This window comes from Lacerta agilis, chromosome 6 (assembly GCF_009819535.1).
Source record: "Lacerta agilis isolate rLacAgi1 chromosome 6, rLacAgi1.pri, whole genome shotgun sequence".
Taxonomy (NCBI): Eukaryota; Metazoa; Chordata; class Lepidosauria; order Squamata; family Lacertidae; genus Lacerta; species Lacerta agilis.
The window spans coordinates 10,647,414-10,674,259 of NC_046317.1; the positions used below are offsets into that span (position 1 = coordinate 10,647,414).

General features: G+C 44.9%; 1 pseudogene; it reads right to left on the bottom strand.

The window, feature by feature from the left end:
- Positions 1-13,764: 13,764 nt before the first annotated feature.
- On the bottom strand, positions 13,765-25,115 carry LOC117047857 (annotated as a pseudogene).
- Positions 25,116-26,846: the final 1,731 nt, after the last annotated feature.

Below are 26,846 nucleotides of genomic sequence, written 5' to 3' on the forward strand. Positions count from 1 at the left end.
TTAGCTATGCCATTTGAAAGAATGTGCCAAGAGGTAGTTGTTTTCTGCTTATACAGAAATTAAGCACTTTCTGCAATCCAGGTCACAGATTCAATCTATTTCATGGAACCACAAGTCTACCTCCCAAACAGAAATCCCACAATTTTATCTCAGTTTAGTGCTGAGATATTGCCTTTTCAAGCTTTGACCTATAAAGTTAGATGTCAAGCACTCAATTATTTCCTCACATCACAAAGTTCTCCCAGGAATTGATTGAATTCTTCTGGAGTGGATTTCCACCCCACCCCCATCCCCCTTCCTGAGACGCACCGAAGTGTCTTATAAGGCTATTTCAGCTGGTGCAGCATAAATATCATGGCATGGCTTCACGGTGAAAGGCATCTGACTGTAAAATAAAGTTAGTTTCAGAGAATATATTTATAAAGGGTTCAAAGCAATCTTGGTATTATTTTATTTCCGAAAGCTTTCAAAGGGACATGCATTAAGGGAGAAAACTTATAACATTTAATAGAGATTGGCAACCTCACTATTAAAGCTTCTTGCCAGTCAGAAGAACTCCTATAGTTCAGCTTGGACATTACGTAATCCAAATTTATGGAAGATATTGGAAGATGCAGAAGCCCTGTATCCTTTAGGTTCCCTCCCTATGTGGGTTTTCTAAACTCTCCCTTTGCTGCAAAAATGCAAGATTTTGTAAGGAATTTTTTAGTTATACAAGAAAGGCCATCACTAGACATTCCCTTATGACAGGAACGTCCAACAGGTAGATCGTGATCTACCGGTAGATCACTGGACGTCTGTGGTAGATCACTGGTACATCACTGGCTCCCCCCCCAAAGAAGCTCAACAACCTTGCCCCCCCAAAAAATGCCCAACATTGTTGCCCTGCACCGCCCAAAAACGGGGCTTTCCTCCTCTTAACAACTTTGACCTGAACCCCAAAAAACAGGGCTTTCCTTCCTAAAAAAGATTAACAACTTTGACCTGAACCCCCCCAAAAGGGGGTAGATCACTGCCAGTTTTTAACTCTGTGAGTAGATCACAGTCTCTTGGGAGTTGGCCACCCCTGCCTTATGAGAAAAGAAGGAGGGAAAGCATGCCAAGAAACGTAAGTATTCTACAACGTGGGTAGAGATGTGATTTTGGATCCATCTCGTGATGAGGGTGTGAATGTCCATCTAATTCTCATGCCAGTGCTCCAGCTTGTCACATGTGGCTAACCAGGGGTGCTAACTAGTGGGGGGGGAATGGACCCTGGGACCCACCTAAATTTTCAAGGAGGGGGCTGGACACCTTCAATATCCCACATTGACGTGTCCACGTCACATGTTCAAGCCACGTGGTTTGCGGTTGACACGTCAGCACATTGTCTGGCGTGTAAATGTGACGTGAGCACGTCACATGGCGATGGCCCCCTGTGGCTCACTGGTCCTACCTAGCACCTTATTGTGTATCAGTATCTCTGCATCAGGGTCATGGTCCTTCAATCTGTGGGAATGTTGAGGGTGGCAGGAGACGATATATTGATTGTTAATATCCTTCCTAACTTGCGCTAGCACGTTTCTTCACTTAGCAGAGTGCATTCCCCTTCTTACGCAGCAGAAAACAAGTTGCTGTCTCATCTGAGCCATTGACTATTATACAATTCAATCTAGCTCAGGTTGAATTGTGTGTTCCTGGTAAGATCCCCTTTTGAATCCCCCCTGAAAGAATAAAGACCCCACAGTCTTATTCATAAGTAACAAAAAGTAGTTTTACTCATGATTAGGCAGCGCACAGTGTGATCCCTGAAGGCAGGCTTTAGGCTTAAAGTTACAAATATGTACAAATAGGTTTACCCCATATGGGAGTTGACCTAGTGACTGCAGGCTAGCAGTCCAGGAAGTTTGCAGGACGAAAAGGAAGATCGAAGTGAGAAAGGTAGCAGCGTGACTTGGCCTTTTACCAAGTCTGGAAAGGTCATGCCCACTCACTAGTCACATGCAAGGAAGATTGCTCCAGGCCAGGAGGAACAGGAAGTTTTGACTGGCTGGACCAAACTTTCCCTTGCATGTCCACTCTAGCAAAACAAGGAATGTTGTACTTGACTGCTCCCAGTGGATGTTGTGATACGTCCTGCGGGGGCAAGTTGTGAGACTGACCCCCAGGTAGGGACGAAGCCTGCGTGCCCTCCTGGCTACTCGAGTCCAGGGGCACGCAAATAATATGCGATTGCTGTCCAGCATGAAGAACAACACACACAAGCCATTAAGGCTAAAACTATTTATTGTAGGTAAATTGCAGAATTTGTTTCTGCTAGCCAGCTCAGATAGTCAGAGCTGTGCATAAAAGCGTCTAGCATCTCTCGAGCCAGAACTGAAAGTAAGGTACAATAGTAAAGTATAAAACATCACGTGTGTGGGAAAGCTGGTAGGACTGGTGGCTTTCCCACAGGATAAAAACAGACACAGTCATGTGAGCCTCGCTGCTGAGGCTTTTGCAGCTCGGCTTGTAATAATATCATAACAGTGGATTGCATCCCACACAATCCATCTCAGGGGCTCCTTTGCTCATTGCATTCTCGGTCTTGCAACCAACTTTTGTTTAGTTGTACATTAGACCACACACTTAGTTTTCTTCCTGGTTTTTTGTTTGTTTGTTTTTGTTTTGCTTTCCTCATTGGCAAGATGTAGAACATCCAATAAAATCCAGGCTCCCGGTTTCTGCTGTAGAGAAAACAACTGCAATAACATATGCATTTTCATTGCCTCCAAAGCAATGTATTACAAATGACCTGGGGAAATTACAGGAGTAGCGTGCTATGTATGGTCTGAGAAGACTGAGGAGACATTAATTACAAGCATTGGTGCAGCAAATTAGTTTATACGCTTTGCTAGTCCCCGAACCCCACCCAAAAGACCAATTGTTCTCTGTATCTATTTACAAAGACTGGAGTTTGAAATGTGCATGATATATCTTATTGTGGTGTGAAGTGTTCATTTAAAGGGGGAGTTATGCTGATATAGAATTAGTCAGGTTATATTCTTATAACCAATAATATTATATAATTATATAATAATATATAATCAATAATAATGTGATGTATGTGTGTGCGTGCGTGCAACTTTTTCCTGATACTTAGTTTACGGAATTCCCCTGAGATTGGAATAGGTTTGAAACATCCCAATTGGAATTTTGCCCAGCCCATATGGATAAGGCTGTTTGTATGTTCCTTATATGAAGTGCCAGCATATGGTGCCTGCATATGGTGCCTGCACTGGATTCATGATGTATCATGAGCCCATTGGCAAAAGGTAAAGGTAAAGGACCCCTGGACGACTAATTCCTGTCATAGGTGACCATGGGATGTGGCGCTCATCTCGCTTTCAGGCTGAGGGAGCCTGCGTTGACAGTTCTATGTATCACAGTTGCCAAAGGCAGAATCTGTTCGGATGCGAACAGATGCTATGAGAGGATATCTCTTTGAAATCTTACTTTCCCTTCCTCATATTTGTATGCTCAGCAGAGTGCCAACCATTTGCAGCTAAAGGAAGCTTAGATAGGCTAGCTTTAGCCTTTAAGTAACCTAGACAGACTGGATTTTCCTGGTATTTCCCCCTTTTAAAAAGGGCCCCTGACAGTTAAGTCCAGTCGTGAATGACTCTGGGGTTGCACGCTCATCTCACTTTACGGGCCGAGGGAGCCGACGTTTGTCCACAGACAGTTTTTCTGGGTCATGTGGCCAGCATGACTAAGCTGCTTCTGGCGAGACCAGAGCAGTGCACGGAAATGCTGTTTACCTTCTCGCTGGAGCGGTACCTACCGGTATTTATCTACTTGCACTTTGACGTGCTTTCGAACTGCTAGGTGGGCAGGAGCTGGGACCGAGTAACAGGAGCTCACCCCATTGCAGGGATTCGAACTGCTGACCTTCTGATCAGCAAGCCCTGGGCTCTGTGGTTCAACCCACAGCGCCACCCGCTAAAAATATCTAGCTTAAAATGCTGCAGCTCAGACTTAGATGTTCTCACATTTCTGGCAGAGCGGAAAGAGATGGGAAGAATAAGAGCAAAAAGAGAAAAAGGATGTGCCCAGGAAGATAGGTCTGTCTATCTATCTATCTATCTATCTATCTATCTATCTATCTATCTATCATCTATCTACACTCTTCCCCTCTCAGGGCACAGTGGGAGTGTCTCTCACGGAGTTCTCTCTAGCAAACCTACAGGAAAACTCTGGGAGCTTCATCACCTGCCATGTGCCTATCTAGCAAATTTAATGGGAATGTGGGTGGCACTGTGGTCTAAACCACTGAGCCTCTTGGGCTTGCCTATCAAAAGATCAGTGGTTCGAATCCCCGTGACGGGGTGAGCTCCCGTTGCTCTGTCCCAGTTCCTGCCAACCTAGCAGTTCGAAAGCACACCAGATAAATAGGTAGCACTGTGGCGGGAAAGTAAATGGCATTTCCATGCACTCTGGTTTCCATCATGGTGTCCTGTTGCACCAGTAGGGTTTAGTCCTGCTGGCCACATGACCCAGACAGCTGTCTGTGGACAAACGCCAGCTCCCTTGGGCTGAAAGCAAGATGAGCGCCACAACCCCAGAGTCGCCTTTGTCTGGAATTAACCGCCCAGGGGTCCTTTAACTTTTTTTAACCTAGCAAATTCATGAATGGTTTGACTGCACTTTAAATATCCCACATGATCCACCTAACAAGCCCCTTTGCAAGGACTTCTCCTTTTCCTTCCCATAAGTGCCCCCATGCCTGAAACTGACTGGCGGGGGGTAGGGAGAATCCCCAGATCAGCGCAAAGGGGGAAGAGAAGGAGCACCACCAGGGAAGCTGTGCAGACAACCTTGTGCACACAGAATGTTTATCATAGCACAACTTTGAATCCCACACTATATGTATGACCCTACTAAGTAAGATTCATGGCCCAAGTTACTAGTTAATTACGCAGCACACTTCTTCTTGCTGTTGTTCAGTCGTTCAGTCGTGTCCGACTCTTCGTGACCCCATGGACCAGAGCACGCCAGGCACCCCTATCCTCCACTGCCTCCCGCAGTTTGGCCAAACTCATGCAATTCGCTTCGAGAACACTGTCCAACCATCTCATCTTCTGTCGTCCCCTTCTCCTTGTGCCCTCCCATGTTTCCCAACATCAGGGTCTTTTCCAGGGAGTCTTCTCTTCTCATGAGGTGGCCAAAGTACTGGAGCCTCAACTTCAGGATCTGTCCTTCCAGTGAGCACTCAGGGCTGATTTCTTTAAGAATGGATAGGTTTGATCTTCTTGCAGTCCATGGGACTCTCAAGAGTCTCCTCCAGCACCATAATTCAAAAGCATCAATTCTTCGGCGATCAGCCTTCTTGATGGTCCAGCTCTCACTTCCGTACATTACTACTGGGAAAACCATAGCTTTAACTATACGGACCTTTGTCGGCAAGGTGATGTCTCTGCTTTTTAAGATGCTGTCTAGGTTTGTCATTGCTTTTCTCCCAAGAACCAGGCGTCTTCTAATTCCGTGACTGCTGTCACCGTCCGCAGTGATCATGGAGCCCAATAAAGTAAAAATCTCTCACTGCCTCCATTTCTTCCCCTTCTATTTGCCAGGAGGTGATGGGACCAGTGGCCATGATCTTAGTTTTTTGATGTTCAGCTTCAGACCTTCAGACACTTCTAGTCCTTATTAAATTGTGGGATGGTTTGGAGGATAAATGGAGTACAGAACTAAATTCCTGAAATAATAAGTGTAAAACAGGTGATGGTGAACACTGCCGGACAATCGCTTCAGATTTTGTTTTCCTGCTTAATGTTGACGAACTATCTGTACGATTGCAGCCAGGGTCAAAGGTTTGTTATGTGTGTGTATGGGGTGGGGGTTGATCGGGAGTCTGTTGAAAGCTCCTCACTCCCTTGATTGAATTCATTTTTATTAAGTCTTTCCAGTACGGCTTGCTTTTTTCATTACAGCTTTCTAGCCTAACTTCCAGAAGTAAGTTGATATATATCTGCAATATTATTATTTTTTGGGGGGTAAAGTTTAATAAATTAGTGCAGAATGATCACCTGTGAGTACTGCAAAGGTCTTGAAAGACCCAGGTCAGGCAAAGTGTAGAAAGTACAAAAGGAGAAGATATTGATAGAGCTTATTTGGATAGAAATAAAGCACCTCGAGGCAACTCCCCATCATCGGGAAGAACTTTCTGACAGTAAGAGCTGTTTGTCAGTGGAACAGACTCCCTCCAAAGGTGGTGGCCTCTCCTTCACTGGAGGTTTCTGAACAGAGGTTGGATGACCATCTGAAGTGCATACTTTAGTAAGATTCCTGGGGGTTGGACTAGATGACCCTTGGGGTTCCTTCCCTTGGAGGCACCAAAAAGAAAGCATTCAATATCCCTGTCTAAGGAAAGAGAAGTCTAATCTTGGAGAGGAAGATCTGACATTGGAAATCTATGTGCAGGCTTCCCAACTACAGTCATCTATCCTCAATGAGTTAATGTCAGGGATAAGGCTGCTCCTTTAGCAGGATGTCAGGGGAGGGACCAGTAGTGATGCTTCCTCCCTTTTCTGCTGTCTACAGTGCTAACACAGTGTTGAATAAGTATTAGAATGTGGGCACGCAAATGTTTTGCATCTAATGATGATGTGTTAGTAATATGAATAGGCTGTGTATGTGAAGGGGGGGAGTAAAGAGGCAAGGGACAAAGAGATGGTACCACCTAAGACAGACATGAAGAAGAAGAAGAAGAAGAAGAAGAGGAGGAGGAGGAGGAGGAGGAGGAGTTTGGATTTGATATCCCGCTTTTCACTACCCAGAGGAGTCTCAAAGTGCCTAACATTCTCCTTTCCCTTCCTCCCCCACACCAAACACTCTGTGAGGTGAGTGGGGCTGAGAGATTTCAGAGAAGTGTGACTAGCCCAAGGTCACCCAGCAGATGCATGTGGAGGAGTGGAGACGCGAACCCGGTTCCCCAGATTACGAGTCTACAGCTCTTAACCACTACACCACACTGGGTAGTGAAGGGATGCGGGTAGCGCTGCGGTCTAAACCACTGAGCCTCTTGGGCTTGCTGATCAGAAGGTCGGCGGTTCGAATCCCCACGACAGGGTGAGGTCCCGTTGGTCGGTCCCAGCTCCTGCCAACCTAGCAGTTCAAAAGCACGCCAAAAAAGTGCAAGTAGATAAATAGGTTACCGCTCTGGCGGGAAGTTAAATGACATTTCCATGCACTGCTCTGGTTTTGGTGTTCCATTGCATCAGAAGCGGCTTAGTCATGCTGGCCAGATGACCCAGAAAAGCTGTCTGCGGACAAACGACGGCTCCCTCGGACAGTAAAGCGAGATGAGCTCCGCAACCCCAGAGTTGTCTGCGACTGGACTTAACTGTCAGGGGTCCTTTACCTTTACCTTTTAAGACAGGCATGGGTAAACTTGGCCCTCCAGATGTTTTGGGACTACAACTCCCATCATCCCTAGCTAACAGGACCAGTGGTCAGGGATGGTGGGAGTTGTAGTCCCAAAACATCCGGAAGGCCGAGTTTGCCTATGCCTGACCTAAGAAAATAATGCATTTGCTTATTTACGTGAGCCTCCACTTGTATCCTTTCAACCCTCCTAACACTTTTCAAGGTTTCCTCCCCCACCTTGAAATGTCATGGATCACCCTTGTCTCAAATTGCATTGGGCAGCTCACAGGAATACAACGAAGGCTTGTTTCCTTTTTCATGTTTTAAACACGGTATATTTCAACGCAATAAATTAGCCGGAGCTGTCACTCCACCTTTTTGTAGATGTCAGGCTAATGACACCTGTCATATCTATGAATGCCACTTGTGGCCTTTTTAGGATCACTGAAATAAACATTAGCCATTGTTAAATGCAAAATAAAAACAAGGTTGCTGATGAGACAGCCTCTTTAGTCTTGCCACCTACAGCCCTGATGTAATGGTGCTGGCATGTGTGACACATTGAAATGTAGATTGAAAATGAAAAGAAAGAGTAGTGAGCCTAGGACTTGCCGATTGGAAGGTCGGCAGTTCGAATCCCCGCGATGGGATGAGCTCCCATTGCTGGGTCCCAGCTCCTGCCAACCTAGCAGTTTGAAAGCACGTCAAAGTGCAAGTAGATAAATAGGTACCGCTCCGGTGGGAAGGTAAACGGTGTTTCTGTGCACTGCTCTGGTTTCGCCAGAAGCGGCTTAGTCATGCTTGCCACATGACCCAGAAGCTGTCTGCAGACAAACGCCGGCTCCCTCAGCCTATAGAGCGATATGAGCACGGAACCCCAGAGTTGTCCGTGACTGGTCAGGGGTACCTTTACCTTTATATCTATGTGTGTGTGTCTATCTCTCTCTCTCTCTCTCTCTCTCTCTCTGTGTGTGTGTATGTGTATGAGAGAGAGAGAGAGAGAGAGAGAGAGAGAGAGAGAGAGAGAGAAGTAGGTTATATGACCAGTCTGCTTCCAGTGAGCCACTCTTCCTTCTGACGTCGGCACACCCGTTGGCATCCTGGCAGCTATGACGTTAGGTGCTGCAGGGTCCCATCTTGTCCTCAGTGCTATTTAACATCTATATGAATGCACTGGGAGTGGTTATTAGGAGATCAGATCTGAGGCCAGGCATTAGCAATATGCTGATATTCTCAGATGAATTTCTGTAACATTTGGATAAGGAGAGGCCCAAGTCCATGTCCCAATGCAGTCACAGGTTGGATGAGGGCCAATAAACTGAAGACAGAACCCCGATGAGATGGAGATTCTGCGGATGAATGGTCCCCAGTGGCGAGAGCCAATGTGGTGTAGTGGTTAAGAGCAGCAGACTCGTAATCTGGTGAACCGGGTTCGGGTCTCCACTCCTCCACATGCAGCTGCTGGGTGACCTTGGGCTAGTCACACTTCTCTGAAGTCTCTCAGCCTCACTCACTCACAGAGTGTTTGCTGTGGGGGAGGAAGGGAAAGGAGAATGTTAGCCGCTTTGAGACTCCTTCGGGTAGTGAAAAGCGGGATATCAAACTCCTCCTCCTCGTCCCCCAGGTCTGGGAACTGGGAAGCGTGTCAGCTCCGAACGGGGTTGCACTCCTTCTGAAACAACAGATAAGTACTTTGGTGGTGCTCTTCCAAAAGGACATTAGAGGCCCAAGTGCCCTCTGTGGCAAGGAGTGCTTTCTACCAACTTCTGTTGCTATGTCAACTATGCCTCCTTGCCTGGAGAGGGGTTGCTTGGCAACTGTGGTTCAGGCACTGGTAACCTCACATGTGAACTATTCTAATGTGCTTTACGCCGGGCCTTTAGGCCAGGTTCCGCAACTGCAACGGCTAAGGAAATGTGTGGGGCAGCTAGTCACACAAATATCACACTAGTTCTAAAAGAACTGCACTAGCTGCCTATTAATTACCAAGCCACGTTCAAGTTCATGTTAATCCAGTGCTTTTTTTTCTGGGTGGGGGCGCGCGCACGCAGGGGGTATGCATACCCCTAAACATTTTGTGAATCTAACGGGAGAAGAAACTAAAAATGTTGAAAATTTTAGTTTCTCCTCTAGCACGGCGAATTGTCAGTTCCATTGAATGGCACGTCAGTGAATCGTCCATTGCTACCCCTGAAGGCGGCCTCATTTCCTGTTATGGTGTTTCCTGAGTCTCAGATGGAAGCGAGCGTTTAATGTGTGAAGCAGTGTGGAATGTGGATGTGTGGTGTTTTACTGATGAATGTTTGGCCTCATGGAGGGACAGTATTTCAACAGAGTAGGAGAACTACTAATGACATCTTCCGGTGGACACCAACAGCAAGCAGAGGAATCGGGAAGACGTTAGTGCACACAATCTCATGCCAGTGTGGAAGTTACTGTGAGCTGTCAGCTGTGTAATATGAGGTAATGCATGTATTTGTACTTTTGTCCATTTACTGTATTTATTTTCCACTATTTGAACTATAAAATGGTGATTTTCTTGAGTCAAAATGAGAGTACCTCTAAACATTTTTTTTTGAAAAACAACACTGTGTTAGCCTATAAAGCATGGATATACTTGAGTCCAGGCTACCTAGTGACTCAACTTCTCTTGTGTAGACCTTTTTGATCATTGGAGGTCTTGCTGGTTCTGCTGAGACAAGCAGACTTCCTTCTGATGGCAACATGGAAGTAGTTCGGTGGAATGCTATCCTCATTGTTATCTAGGAGGCATCAATTGTAGCATGTTTTTCTTTGGGCATCCCCTAGCTGTTAATGCTGGATCATATACCTTTCTTACCTTATATTCCTCAGCACCTGATTTTTTTTGAATGGTGATAGTTGTAGATCAGGGGCTGGCAAAAATTTTTTAGCAGCGGGCTAGTCCACTGTCCCTCAGATCTTGTGGCGGGCCAGAGAGGCGGCACTGGGGGGGGCAGGGAGCTGGAAGAAGAGGCAAGGGGGGCAAGTAGTCCTCCTCTCCACCCCCACCCCCAGCTGCAGTAGCCGCCACCGCCGCTGCTTCTCGTGGGTAGGCAGAGCGAGCTTGTCCAGTCCACTTTCTGTCCCATAGGTGCACCAGGGCGGCAGTGGAGGGAAAATAAGCAGTGTGAAAGGGCTGGCTCTGGAGAGCGGCTGCTTAAAATGGTGCTCAGCCAGCTCAGCCCAGTCCCCTTCCTCCTCTAGGCAGGGCAGGGAGAAGCAGGGAGGAGGGAGGGAGGAGGCACTGCCACAGTGTCTGTAAGGGAGGGGGGGAAATGGAATGGGGCAGGGGGGAAATGGTGCAGCCCGAATGAACAGAATCCCCACTCTGATCCAAGGACAGTCTGCGGGCCGGATCCTGAAGGCAATTGGGCCTGATCCGGCCCTCAGTCCTTAGTTTGCTGACCCCTGTTGTAGATAAATATTTGGCTTTGCTGCATTTTTCTGACATTCTCATTATGGTTGACTGTCTCATAGAAATGACTCAAAGACATAAATAATGTGAATAATACTTTTGATGTAATTAAGCTGGGTCAGACTGTCCTCTTTTTATGAGAGTTGTGTAGGAGTTTTGTCATTAGCGCCTTTGACATTTGCTTCTCTGGTAAAGCAGCCTAGCCAATTAGTGAAAGAACAGGGGTGGTAAATGATTGAAAAGTGACTGTGAGTGAACTGCTTTGGAAAGGTTTTCTGAAAACTTTCTTTCCTGATTTAGTGCACACTCTTATGTAAACACAGATGGAGAAAGTTTATTAAAAAAACTAACTTTATAAAACGAACTTCCACATTCTTCCGTAGGATATAAGGTGTAAGAAGCAGAGACACAAATGATCCTAAGTCCCCATCTGCATTATACAGTAAAAGTAGTGTTGTAACACTTTAAACAGCATCCTGGTAAGGGTGCTGGGAGTTGTTAGAAGACCTCTGTTCTCCTCAAAGAACTACAGTTATCAGAGTTTCATGAGAAGAGGGATTGATTGTTCAACCACTTTGGGAATTGTAGCCCTGTGATTGAATAATAATAATAATAATAATAATAATAATAATAATAATATTTATACCCCACTCCTCTGGCATAGTTTCGTCAGCCACTCTGGGCAGCTTCCAGCCAAATATAAAATATAAAACATCAAACATTAAAAATGATACAGAGCTGCCTTCGGATGTCTTCTAAACATTCTGTAGTTCTTTATCTCCTTGACATCTGATGGGAGGACGTTCCCATTGCTTGTTATTCTTGTGGTCTTGCTGCCCCTGCAAGAGAAACTTGTTGCCTGCGCCCCCATGCTTTGACTGCCACATTCCATACCTGATATTTCACAGTAAAACACAAACAGAATTACCAGTTTGCAAACCTTGATAAACAATAACCAATGCCCGTGAGAACATGCAGTTTCTCATTTTAAGCTCACTTAACTCCTCATTGTTTTTGCAGCTTCCTGCCTTGGTTCATTCACCAACTCTCAGCTACTCTTGTTCGGCAGGGGGCATGGTTACTTCTCTTTGCAGTGTATTTACATTTTGCATTTGCCCCAGGAGGGTTCTTTAACATCCACCCACACATTGTGTAGTAGCATTTGCAGGAAACAGCTTAACGGGTGTACCTGATCTCAGAGGAACCCATCACGTGAAATATGCATCCTGATTGTTAGGGAGAAAAGAAGTGTGTTGAGAAGAGAAAACAGCAGCTCTTTGAGAGCCTAGTGGTTCATATCACCTGATGTCCAAACAACTCACTCTCCAGTCGCTGCTCTGCCTTTATTCATTGGCTGAAAACAAGGTGTGGCCAGACTGTTGCATCTCGCAGAAATCACTTAGAAGGGTCCCTGCACATTTTGCTTTATAACTTTCCTTATAGGCGTGCTAGAGACTTACTTTAAAATAAATAAAAAATGAAAGCTTAGCATCTGTCCCCCTGCTGGCAAGTGCCACAGTACAATTGCTCCAACGGCACCATTAAAACCAAGCTTTGCTACCCCTGCCCTATAGAAATAGTCCTTATTGAGATATGGCATGAAGATAAAACTTGTAAATCAGGTCTTAAGGGGCAGAGTGATACTTTCTCAAACTCTTTTGCTCTCTGATTTTATTCTTGCTGTGATTGTTTTAATTATCTGGATTGTTTTAAATGGCATAATTTTGTTTGGTTTTTAATTGTCATATTTGTTAATTATGCATTTTTGATGTCTTACTTGTATCAGTGTGTAAAAAAAGAAAAAAAGTCCTGGGATCTCTTTGATGAAGGGTAGTTTAGAAATCATTTAAATAAATTAAATCTAGGTTTGCTTGTCACATATCCTATTAAAATGGACCACACCTTTACTGACTATTTAACATCCCAAACCTGTGTCTCACCTCTTTATTTGCCATAAAGTCTGGAAGAAGCTGAGAGTGCAAAAAAATTGATTACCACAATGACCAGTTGTGGTTGGGATTATTATTATTATTATTATTATTATTATTATTATTATTATTATTATTATTATTATTTTGAGCAGCAAACTTTCATAATACCTGACAGCTATCTGCCTTTCCCTTAAAGTTGTTTCCTGGGTAACTCAATCCAGCCATAGACAAGGTATGTCCGTAGCATAGGGAGATCCAGAAGACACCAGCAGAGTTTGTCATTTGTTGTCAAATGAATGTAAAATATAATCCCTTAGGAAGGCATGCTTGGAGCTATTGAAGACCACTGTGTTATACTTCTCATTCATGCACTTTTCCCTCTAACTCTGCTGGATGAAATTATTTATGAACATTGTACAGAATTCCAGAATATTAGCATGAACCATATCCCTCCATGTGAATAGCCATGTTGTTGTTGTTGTTGTTCAGTCGTTCAGTCGTGTCCAACTCTTCGTGACCCCATGGACCAGAGCACGCCAGGCACGCCTATCTTTCACTGCCTCCCTCAGTTTGGCCAAACTCATGCTAGTCGCTTCGAGAACACTGTCCAACCATCTCATCCTCTGTCGTCCCCTTCTCCTTGTGCCCTCCATCCTTCCCAACATCAGAGTAAAGAATTGCAAAAATAGGGCATCATCAAACCCAATGTATTTATAGTAAGCTGCGTTGCTGATTTTACTTTTTGTTGTACTTACAAAGAAGCCTACTGGGTGAAGTAGTTCAATGTGAAATAAGAAAATCATCTTGCCACAAAAAGACATGCTACAGCCTCCTCCCTCTCCCCACCCAAATATTCTAGCTGCAAGGATAGCTATTATTGCTCTGTCTCTGGGTGGACTCTGATTGGCTGCTGGGTGGGCATAGTACGTTATTGCCATTATCGGTGGCCAATGGGGCTGCTTGGCTTTGTGTCCTTCGGTTACCCCCAGGCACAACCCACACAGGCCTCCTCTAGCAAGTGGGAGAAGTGGTGATAGAGCTGTGCAGGTAAGAGAGGCTGCCAGCAGTGGAGTGCACAGCCACCAGGACCGGGAAACTGAAGACGAACTGGAAGGTGGGCATGGAGGAGATCTTCCCCTTTCCCTCAGTGTCCCCAACAGGCTGGCGGCCTTGGCGGCACACGACGTAGCCAGAACCTGGGACTCGAACTGGAGGAGCTGTCCCATGAAGCTGAAGTTGGGGGAGATGATACTCCGGCATTGTTTGACAAACTCAAAGGCTTCCTCGAGCTTCACCCGCTTCTTCATGATCAGGTAGGCCAGGCAGATAGTCACTGATTGGGAAATACCGTACCTGCTTGGCAGTGCCCTAGGATGCAGCCGTGACAGGCCTTCATGGAGTCTATGTATTCAATTGCTTCCATGAACCAGGAGCTGATGTCGGTTTTGTGGTTGTCTTCCACCGGGATGCATTTGTATTGAAAATGTCCTTCAAAGTGGTTTGGGCAGTCCGAGGAAACATTCAACAAGGCGGTGATCCTCAAGGTGTCCAGCATGTCTCTCCAGGCAGCGTGATGCACGCTGCCAAGGAAGAGGAAGGGAAGGATTTACACTGGGCCACCCTGATCATGTTGGGTGTCATGTGAAATAAGAAATATGAGAAGAGGGGCAATGAAGAATTGAGACTTCACACATCTCTACAATGTCAATGTAGACAAACTCCCCTCCACTTGATTTGAAATTGGCATGGTATTTACAGGTTTTCTCTGTAAATCTGGACAAAAAAGATCCTCAGTTTCCTGATAATGCTTTCCCAGTTCATAATGTTGGTCCGTGTGCAATGATGGCTCCACATACATTTGCATTAGTGTGTTTCTCCTCCAGCTTCCAAATCACAATTTGCTTTCAGCTGCCCTGAACTTCACTCCATAGCAACAGCAATGACAGAACTGCTTTTAGACTCTACTGCCCAGCCAACCTCCCACCAACACACATACATGAAACTTAGATATAGCTTTGGATGGGGACAAGTGGGATCCATAATAATGTTTTGCAGTGGTTCCCTAGAACATATGCCATTGATGGCCTCCTTATATAGGCTCACACTAGTTTTAAGGGACCAAAGCTTTACTCACTATTTAATAACATTTGTGACAAGCAAATCTAGGCTAAATTCATTTTAGCGATTTCTAAACCACCCTCCATCAAAGAGTTTCCAAGGCAATTTTTTACACCCCGGTGCTGTTTGACCTTAAGTTGTTGTGCTGTTTGACCTTAAGTTGTCGTTGTTGTTGTTGCTGCTGCTGCAACGTGGTTCCAAATTATTTCATTCAACCAACTCTTCTTATTGGGCAACTCCTATGCTTTAATTCCTGCAAACTTCAAACTGACTTACTGGGATGTCAAATACTGGCTGCCAATGATGGGAAAGTATTGCCAGGCTCAAAGAATCTGAAAGGTTTAGCTTCCCCTTGGAGTAAAGAGAACCAGCCACAGTCGTAGCCTGGGATTCTTGATCATCCAACACATCTGAAAACTGACAGCAACCTCATTGTCTCAGGCAGCTCATAACAGATTGAATGCCAACAGTTTACAGATAGAGTGAATGCACAGTCCATCTCTAGTCTCTTTTCATAGAAAATGTAATGTTTCTCAATTTTTCTTCGTTAAAAAACCTACTTCTGCAAACCCTGGGCTTACACTGGATCTGCAGAAACCTTTATTTTATTTGTGAGTAGCCCTTGCTTCCAAAAGGATAGGTTCACTATAGGAAGGGAAAGTGGAGGAGAAGAGGAATCACATATAAGATTTGCAAGGAACAACAAACAGCTGCTTGGTTTGGTGATCTAGTCAGAGTTCACAGCCATCAACTAGAGTACTGTTGACAGTAAGCAGCTACAAAGCAGCTGGTTTGGATGCTTGATTTGGTGAATATTAATATACAGTGGTACCTTAGGTTAAGAACTTAATTCATTCTGGAGGTCCGTTCTTCACCTGAAACTGTTCTTAAGCTGAGGTACCACTTTAGCTAATGGGGCCTCCCGCTGAAGCTGCGCCGCCGCCATGCGATTTCTGTTCTCATCCTGAAGCAAAGTTCTTAACCCAAGGTACTATTTCTGGGTTAGCAGAGTCTGTAACCTGAAGCATCCGTAAACCGAGGTTAAAAAAAAAAAAAGGTAAAGGACCTCTGACAGTTAAGTCCAGTCATGAACGACTCTGGCGTTGTGGCGCCCATCTCACTTTACTGGCCGAGGGAGCCGACGTTTGACTGCAGACAGCTTTTCCGGGTCATATGTACTTGCACTTTGACATGCTTTCAAACTGCTAGGTTGGCAAGAGCTGGGACCGAGCAACGGGAGCTCACCCCATCGCAGGGATACGAACCACCAACCTTCCAATCGGCAAGTCCTAGGCTCAGTGGTTTAGGCCACAGAGTCACCCGCTGTACCACTGTACATAAAATGTCAGGATGAAGAACAACATTTTTTTTTTTGGAAATGGTGCTGAATTCATTATAAGCCGGACCAATTCATATAACATTTCAGCCGATTTATTAATTATAGTGCCACTGTTATCACATATGCATTTTCCCTTTTATCCAAGAAACTAAGATACAGTGTCTATCTGCTGTTTTCCCCATTTTATCCTCACTAAAGCCCCATGAGGAAGGCTGGATGAAAAGAAATTGGCTGTGCCTACACGTCACTTTGCCTTATGGCTAAATGAAGACCTGAGCCCCGATAATGGGGCCTCATTCTATTTTTGGGACCCACCTTTCAATAAAAACCTGAAGCTGAACTGCATGAAGGCAGACAGCAGATCTGGGAGATTTATCTGGTGTTGGTATGGGATTGGCTTTCTGGCATCACCTGAGTCCCTAGACCCAGAGGATTATGGGCTCTTGTGTGATTTCTCCATATGTCTGCAGTTTTACCTCTGACTTAGAACCCCAGGGAGGCATTACCTTATCCTCAAGTATAAGGGGTATACCTTCTGATAGGAGGATAAAGATTCAATGATTATTTTTGCCTCAATAGGCCTGTTAGGAACTGGGATCATTGGCAACTTTCATGGGACCATTTGGATGCTCTAGAAAGTGGAGAATTTGGGGGTGTTTTCAGAGGGAGAATGCAATCTATCCATTGTGAGGGAGGCATGGGAGTAGGGCTTCCCATTAGGAGAGGAGTCAGCAGATAGCTCTGATCTAGTTTCCGGTCTTTGCTGATGGTTCATATGGTGGCAGAGCTGCTGCAACCTAGCAATCTTCTTTTCCTTAGAGTGACCCAGTAGGAATGATGCTATGTTCCCAAGGAATTCTTAGGGTGGAAAAGAATTCTGGGCAAAAGAATAATGTAGATGGCTTCGGGTCAATCCCTGGCATCTCTAGATAAAAGGTAAAGGGACCCCTGACCATTAGGTCCAGTCGTGTCCGACTCTGGGGTTGCGGCGCTCATCTCGCGTTAATGGCTGAGGGAGCCGGCGTACAGCTTCCGGGTCATGTGGCCAGCATGACAAAGCCGCTTCTGGCAAACCAGAGCAGCACACGGAAATGGCGTTTACCTTCCCACTGGAGCCGTACCTATTTATCTACAGTGGTGCCCCGCTAGACGAAAATAATTCGTTCTGCGGAAATTTTCGTCTAGCGGGTTTTTCGTCTAGCGAAGCGGCAATGACAGCCGCGCTTTCGCTAGACGAAAAAAAAAGACGAAAAATTTTCGTCTTGCGAGGCAGCCCCATAGACTTTTTTGTCTTGCGGGGCAGCCTCCCGCTAGACGAATGCCTTCGTCTAGCGAGTTTTTCGTCTTGCGAGGCATTTGTCTAGCGGGGCACCACTGTACTTGCACTTTGACGTACTTTCAAACTGCTAGGTGGGCAGGAGCTAGGGCCGAGCAACGGGAGCTCACCCCGTCGCGGGGATTCGAACCGGCGACCTTCTGATCGGCAAGCCCTAGGCTCTTTGGTATAACCCACAGCGCCACCCGCGTCTCTGGCATCTCTAGATAGGGTTGCCTAAAATCCTAGAGTGATAATGCCAGTTAGAAGAGCCAGTACTGAGCTAGAAGGACCAAGGGTCTGACAGCTTCTAGGAAACAGCAGTAAAGTTGTTGTTTTTAAGAAATGCATGTCTAGAATGCTCTATTGCTTCCCAGCAGTGTTTGGTACCGATTAGGACTGGTAGGACCAAATGTAGAGCTTATTGTTGGTGGAGCCAGCCAGCCAGCCAGAGCCAACCTGTTCTGGTTTTGTCCCCAAAGTCCTCTCTGCTGAATTCTATAGACCATCAGTGACATCAGGTTGTTGTAAATAAGAAGGCAGGCAAGTGGTGCCTGGCTGTGGGAAATGTGCCATTCATCCTAATGGACCAGCCTTCAGTGCTGACCCCTGTCTTAATAGTAAGAACCATCACCTCCTGAAAATTTGTAGAATTTGCCCTCCCCCAAGAGATGAATCCCTTTGTCTTCCCCACTCCAAAATTGCACTCCCCAAATTAGATGAACGTTTGGCCCAGCCCTAGAAATTACGTATGCCATCACCTGTAGGCATTTCCAAATGCTCATGGGTCTTCACATATAACACAATGCATATATGACTGTGCATGGCTATGAATGCTAAGATTATTCAAGTAGTACATTTAAGAATGTACGTAAAGAAAATAATTTCTTTAAGAATCAGTTTAATTGGATAAGTTTTTTTTTAAAAAAATCCAAGGAATACCATTCTACAAGCTACCAATGTGAAATTATACAACACACATTCATTTAATTGTCTCTCCTACACAACCCAAGAGTAGGCTGATAGAGTCTAAAATTATAAAAAGTGAGCCTATATGTTTAATTAGACCCAAACTCATAATGGAATCATTCCACACATTCCTGAAAGGGGTTTATCCCACTGTACTTACAATGGGAAGCTTTAATGAACATTAATGAAAAATTAACAATGAAGGAAGCAAACAGCGTGTGAAATTGCTTTTCTGTACATCTTGCTGTTTTGGTATTTCCGAGATAAAGGGAGATAACAATGTCAGGAGATTTTTTACAGCCCTTCTGATAACTGTGTTTTGTACACCCAGCACTCCGTTGTGTAAGGTTAGTGGTGCTTTCCGCCATATTGTTTCGCACATTCAGTACAATTAATGCATCGAAGGAGAGCTAAGCCAAGACTCTGATAAAGTGGCTATTTGATATTTGGAAGCAGCTTTAAGGTTATTTGATTACGTTCCCGATGGATACATTTCCACTTCACTACTTGGCTCAAAGCACCGTAAGTCCTCTTGTTCCACCGTTTAAACACTTGTATGGGGATGCTGCTGACAGTAAGATCTTGTCTGTTAAACATCAGTATTCTGAGAATTCTTTTAAGTGTTCACAGATTCCCCATACTCTCGGTATGTTGCACGCTTGCACTGCAAGAAGTAGATGGGATAATATGACGGGTTTATGAAAAGATGATCAAACCAGGCATTTGAAACATAGAACTGACAAGATATAAAGCATTTTTTTGGGGGGGGGGGGGAGTTGGACGTCCAAGATGACAGCATGGCAGAGAGGGGGTATGAACAACGTTGGTTAAGTAACAGAATGCCAGAGATACCAGAGATGGATTTCTGCAAAATTACCAAGAAACCCATTTTCCGATTGGAATGGGTGATCTCCCCTATCCTGAAATCAATTATATGCAACAGAAATGATGGATTCCTCCCTGCCCCCACTCTCCTCACTGCACAAAGGCCTTTCATGTGTGATCTTCTTACTTCACAGCAGCATGATAAAGTACTTCAAATGAACTCCCAGGTTTATTCATTTGTTTCTGGTATTTGTCTTCACTGTACTTGGTCAGAATGCAGTTATCTCATGATAGAATTCCTTTCCCAGGCTGACTGGAACCTTACGCTTCCCCCCCCCCCCAATTTTTTATATGTTATTCTGCCTTGTTCATTGGACACAGACAAAGAGATTAAAGACACAACAGCATAAGGCGAGTCCTGCTGTCAGGCAGCAGTGGATACAACCCCCACAGCAGGTCACCAGGAATGGATAAGTCAAGGAAAAGTTCTTACCAACTGCTTTTTATTCAACATTCACAGAGAAAGGCTTGGAAATGCAGCCTCTTGGAATAATGGTGTTTCCCCGAATTAACCCCCTCCCTCTCTCCCTTCATGCGTCATCACTATGGGTGCTGAAAAGTGCCCTTTGCCTCTGAGCTCCCTGCTCTCCTACTTTCAATGCTCACCGGGTTCTGAGAGAGGGGGGTGGGTCTGGAATGCTTTCTGAAGGCACTGTGTCCATCAGCTGCCCCCAAGTGCTCCTTCTTCTTCCTCTCCCATTATTTCCAGCTTTCCCCCTCATCTGCCTCTGAGCTGTGATCTCCCTCAACCCCCTGTTGTAATTCTGAACTTTCTTCTTTTCCTCTGGAAGGGTCAGGCCAGGGAGGCGGTCTCCACCATTCCTCCTCTGCTCCGTCCCTGACACCTGCTGGCTTAGGCCAGTGGACCATCTAGTCCAACGTTATGTTCTCACAGTGGCCAGATAGATGGCTTTGAGAAGCCTCTAAGCAAGGACACTCTCTCTACTTGTGACTCCCTGCTTGTGATACTGCCTCTGCCAGTGGGCCTGGAGCATAGGCCAAGTGACTAGTTGTAGTTGATAGCCTACCAGTGTGGTGTAGTGGTTAAGAGTGGTAGACTCGTAAACTGGTGAACTGGGTTCGTGTCCCTGCTCCTCCACATGCAGCTGCTGGGTGACCTTGGGCTAGTCACACTTCTGAAGTCTCTCAACCTCACTCACCTCACAGAGTGTTTGTTGTGGGGGAGGAAGGGAAAGGAGAATGTTAGCCGCTTTGAGACTCCTTCGGGTAGTGAAAAGCGAGATATCAAATCCAAACTCCTCCTCCTCCTCCTCCTCCTCCTCCTCCTCCTCCTCCTCCAATAATTTGTCTAAACCTTGTTTAAAGCCATCCGGGCAGGTGGTTAGGGTTTTTTTTGGGGGGGGGGAGTTGGAAGATTCACCAGTTTGCTGTTGGAAAGCTTGGCTCCTTGATTCCTATGCCTGGCGACAGCAACGAGTCATGCAACTGGCTGCAACAAGAAGAGCTAGCTGTGAAGACTTCCTCAAGTAGGGCTGTATGTTTGGCCAGGGCAGTTTCACAATGTTCAGGATCTCTATTATACTTAAATGCTGCTTAAGGATGAACTGTGAGGCCAGCTTTGTGTGTTTGTCATTTGTGCATGAATTCAAATACCAAGAAGATTCACAAGAAGCCATTCTGTGCCTGGAAAATATAACATGAGAAACAACCTTTAAGAATGACAAATATAGTGGAAAGCAGAAGTAGATATTTGTACATTTTAATTCACTCAAAAGGGAAGTTTAAAACATTCAGGACGAAATGAATCTTCTGTGGTTTCTCTTCCATTTATCATTGTCTGTTTAAAGTCCTTCTTGGGTGCTACAGACTAGCAGAAGTACAGTAAATTAATCATGCAGAGACAGTGTAATCTGCTCTCCAGAGTCTTTCTGGTCAGATTAACACAATCAATAGATACTGCATGCCATCAAGCTTTACATATAGATTTCTAGCTCTTCCGCATTTACCTTTGTGGTAAAGCAGAGCTGTCAAGTGGGATCAGAGCAGAACAGAAAGCAGTCTTCTTTCTCTGAGAAATGACCTGTTGCCATGGGCCATGGGAAGTTGGGTAAAAAGGCATTTGGAGTCTAACAATTCACAGCTTCCTGTACTAATCATGAAATACAAAGCTGATCCTGGCAAAAGCAATGCCACTGGAAAAAAAAATCAAGTTGTTCCTTCACTGGGTCCTTTAGTTCAGCATGTAAATTTTTTGTTTTACTCTAGAAGGCTTTTGGGGTAAATCTATAGAGTAAGATTAGCCACCACCACACTAATACAATAAATAACAATTAGTTGAACCATTATATTAATAATAATAATAATAATAATAATAATAATAATAATAATACTTTTATTTATACCCCGCCCATCTCTGGGCAGCTCCCAACAGAATATTAAAAACATGATCAAACATGAAAAACTTTTGCTAAACAGGACTGCCTTCAGATGTCTTCTAACCTTCTCCTGATGCTGAGGGGAAGGTCAGATCAACTGATCAAACCACAGAGCCTATTGAGCTTGCCGATCGGAAGGTGGGCAGTTTGAATCCCCGTGGCGGGGTGAGCTCCCATTCCTCTGCCCCAACTCCTGCCAACCTAGCAGTTTGAAAGCACACCAGCGCAAGTAGATAAATAGGTACCGCTGTGGCAGGAAGGTAAATGGCGTATCCATGCACCCTGGTTTCCATCGCGGTGTCCTGTTGCACCAGAAGCGGATTAGTCCCGCTGGTCACATGACCCAGAAAGTCTGTGGACAAACGCTGGCTCCCTCAGCCCGAAAAGTAAGATGAGGGGTTTTAACCATTCAGGGGTGCTTTACCTTTCTACTTTTTTTACCTTTCCCTGGCACTGAGGCGGAGCAGTTTTTCTCAGTCAGCAGGAAAGCAGCAGCAGCCACGGTGACATGAATCTTCACTAGCTGCCACCGCGGCTTGATGAACCCCCCATCCCTATCCCCTCCCACTCAAATCATGTGGTGGAGGTGACTCTGCTTCTCCCCCACCACCTGCTCAATCTCCATGGCTGCTTCTTCCCTCATCCCCTTGCCTGATCTCCAATTTCAGATATTGTCATGTATCAGAATATTGAGATGTTTAGCTGCTGTTATATCACAATGTTGAAAACCAGATATTGCTCAGCCCTAGTCTGTTTTTTAGTATACCTAAAATCCTTTGCTTATCAGGGGCCACCCCACATTTTGTCCAAAAATTGCTTTGCAGAGGTTAATAATAATAATAATAATTTGTTTATACCTCACACATCTGGCTGGGTTTCCCTAGCCACTCTGGGCAGCTCCCAACAGAATATTAAAAACATGATAAAAGATCAAACAGTAAAAACTTCCCTAAACAGGGCTGCCTTCAGGTGTCTTCTGAAAGTCAGATAGTTGTTTATTTCCTTGACACCTGATGGGAGGGCGTTCCACAGGGCAGGCACCACCACCAAGAAGGCCCTCTGCCTGGTTCCCTGTAACCTCACTTCTCGCAGTGAGGGAACTGCCAGAAGACCTTTAGAGCTGGACCTCAGTGTCCAGGCTGGACGATGGGGGTGGAGACGCTCCTACCATAGAGTTATCATTTTTTTCCCAAAGTAGGGGGTCCATTGCTTGGCCTTTGAAAAACAGGGAGTCCTCAGTAATTAGCTAATTGGGAACCATTGGATTAGACAACTCCAGGAAATATAAGGCTATCAGATGCTAATACTCATGATACCTATGTACTACCTCCAGAGGAGTGTTCTATTGCCTATTCTTTTGGATTATTAGCCCAAGAAATGTGCTTTGCTCATTTCTACCTGATGGAGAAGAGGTTCTGAAGGAGCTTTGGTGTTTGTTACACACCCTTAGGTGTGTCAGGGATCCAATAGGGTCTGGGATGTTGGCTGAAATCCTTCCTGTCTTTCCTTACATGAAAGAAGGACTCACCACTGAAAGCAGGGGAACCTATCTCTGAAAAGCATGCATCAAATCGTAATGTTCTGTGTAAATTGATCCTCTTTACTTGCAGAGTGCAGAGAAATGCAAACCTGGGACTATGTGCTCCCTTGCTCCCTTCCTTCCTATTTGTTTTTCACAGGTGGATAAATTCAAAAAGTACAACTTATTTTGTACACTTAAAATGTATAGCGTGCCGAAGCTGAACTAAAACATGAAGTTTCTATTCTATTTGGTTAAGGTTACTTACAGCTCTTGTACCATTTTTATTGTGCTTTGTTCACCTAATTCATCTTGTGTAATGATTTCCCCCCTCTCTGTTGAAAAACAAACAAACAGGTGAGAATATAAAATGATTTAAGTGATGTCATAGTTTTAGAGCTATGTGTTTGGATCATATGAGAAAGAGAAAGACTTTCTCCCTCTTCCCCTAAGTTTTCTGTTGAACCCAAATTCCTTCTTAGAATTTCACTCTGTGGACAAATTTGCACTATACATTTACAGCATAAGAATGTCACTTAAACAGCTACGGATTCCCACAAAGATTTTTTTGGGAATGGAAGTTTGTTAACAGTGCCAATAGTTGTCAGGAGACCCCATTTCACAGGTTTCAACTTTCAGAGTAGTTTAGCAATCAATTCCTCTTCCCAGGGAACTCTGGAAGTGTAGCTCTTTGAAGAAAATAGAGATATCCTCTTAGCATCCATAACAAACTACAGTTCCCAGGATTGTTTGGGGGGAAGCCTTGACTGTTTAAAGTGGTATGATACTGCTTTAAATACATAGTGCTTGTGACACCTGTGTCTCTGAGGAAAGGTTGTCATCGATGCTGATTCTTCTGTTGACATGTGGCATTACTGAAATTGTAACCTTTAAAGGGGGGAAATAAAGCATTTAAAAAGTGGCTGAATATTTGTCATTTTGACATTATCAGTTCCATTCTAATATCAAAAGTTAAATTAGATCTCTTTTTTGCCCTTTATTAAATAACCCAACTGATTAAAATCTGTTCAGTTAAAAAATATTTTAACAAAGGTGTCGTGATATTCTCAAGAAAGGTCATATAAGTGAGGAAATGCTACCATTTCCAACACACTCTTTCAAAAATAAATATATTCAGAGTTTACTCCAAAGCCTCTTCTCTCACACAAAAAGTTCAGAAAACAAAGAAGGGGTAATAAATCGAAGATGGACTCCACTTAGGTATTTAGAAAACAAACGAACTGGGTTTGGGTCTGCACCATGGCATTCTTGCTCTGATCCATTCTCGTGTCCTTTAAATGACAGCACATTCCATTTCCTCTGGCAATCTCTCTCCTCCTCTTTGAGTTCCATGCGCTTTCACTAAAACAATCTTCCTCTTCCATTGCTGGTCTCATGCCATTCTCTCTTACGTCTCTCTGCTTTCTTTCCATATCAGCTTCAAACATGGAGCACTGTATTTTGGGACTCTCTGTCCCAGTTACATGTCACCTCCCAAGCTTTTATTCTCCTCTTTTTTCTCTGCGCTGCACAAGCTCAACTGCGCCATAGCACTGCCCGCTTCATTCTTTTGTTCTGTTCCTTTTTGCCTTTGCTCTTCCCACTCCCTCCTTGTCCTTCAAATCTGTCCTCAACTTCTTCAAAGCCTTTTCTAGACCACCCAAGCCGTGACATTTTTGCCACGGCTCCTGCATTTAAGCATTTTTTTAAGCCTTCTGTTCCCAACTTTACTTCTGCTTCACCAGTATCCTCCCCTCGTTTTTCTCCTGCTTCTTCCTTGCTCATGGTTGAAATCGCCACAGGTCTTGTCATGGAAGACATGGCCCAGAGAGTGCTGTGAGTGACTGTGTATTATTAGTGCTGCACTGAAACCCGCACTCCAGTTTCTCAAAGTTTGACTCCCACCATGAGAGAGGATTCCGTTTTCTGCCTCATTTAAAGAACACTTTAGAGTGGAGTTGAATGGCATCTGCAAGTCCAGCTTTCTCCTGATTGAAGTGCAGAATGTTTGAGGACTGGGACATTCCCAGGGAAACCAAAATGCTTGTTTACAAAGCTATTGTACTACCGACCTTACTGTATGCTTGTGAAACATGGATCACTTATAAACGCCACCTCCAATTCCTCGAAAGATTCAATCAATGCTGTCTCCAAAAAAAATTCACATCACCTGGAAAGACAGGTGAACTAATGCCAGTGTACTGGATGAAGCAAAGATCCCCAGTGTCTTCAACATCAACTTTGTTGAACTCGTCATGTGTGGATGCCTGATGATCGTCTTCCAAAGCAACTACTCTATTCCGAACTTAAAACTTAAAAACTTCTTGGTAGTGGCACCCACCCTGTGGAACGCCCTCCCATCAGAGGTCAAAGAGATAAGCAACTACTTGACATTCAGAAAATACCTGAAGGCAGCGCTGTTTAGGGAAGTTTTTAATCTGTGATATTTTAATGTATTTTAATATTTGTTGGAAGCAGGCCAGAGTGGCTGGGGGGACCCGGCCAGATGGGTGGGGTACAAAAAATATAATAATAATAATAATAATCATCATCATCATCATCATCATCAATGGAAAGTGTAATGCTGGTGGTCAACAAAAGAGGTTTAAAGACTCTCTCAAGGCAAATCTTTAAAAATGTAGTATAAACACTGACAACTGGGAAACACTGGTCTGCGAGTGCTCCAGTTGGAGAACAGCCTTTACCAAAAGTGTCATGGGCTTTGAAGACGCTCGAACTCAGGATGAAAGGGAGAGACGTGCTAAGAGGAAGGCATGCTTGGCAAACCCTCACCGTGATCAACTACTGCCCAGAAACCTATGTCCACACTGTGGAAGGACAGGTGGATCCCTAATTGGCCTCCACAGTCACTTACGGGCCCACTGTTTAAACTGTGCTTATGGAAGACAATCTTACTCAGCTATGAGTGATCTCCAAAGAAGAAGTATGCCTCCTTCCAGCAACTCCTGCAGCCAAACTGGTGCTTTCCTTTCCGTTCCTTTGGACCACATCAGCAAGCTGAGAGGAGAGTCTTGTCATCTGGGTAGCCCAGATCCTCCACACACACTGCCCAGGCTTGTATCCTGCTAACACCGAAAAAACAATGTGGAGGGGCAGTAGTTAGAAGTTACCAATCTCTCCAGCCACAGAAGGTGCTGTGATTCTCCAGAAGTTTGACTTCATTCCCAGAGGTGCACTCCATTGCTTCTCAAGACAGTCAGATGCTTACACCTTGCATTCACTTTATTAGATAACAGGGACGAGGGTGGCACCGTAGTCTAAACCACTGAGCCTCTGGGGCTTGCTGATCGGAAGGTCGGCGGTTCGAATCCCCATGATGGAGTGAGCTCCCATTGCTCTGTCCCAGCTCCTGCCAACCTAGCAGTTCAAAAAACACACCAGTGCAAGTAGATAAATAGGTACCGCTGTGGTGGGAAGGCAAACAACGTTTCTGTGCACTCTGGCTTCTGTCACGGTGTCCCGTTGCACCAAAAGCGGTTTAGTCCTGTTGGCCACATGACCCAGAAAGCTGTCTGCGGACAAACACCGGCT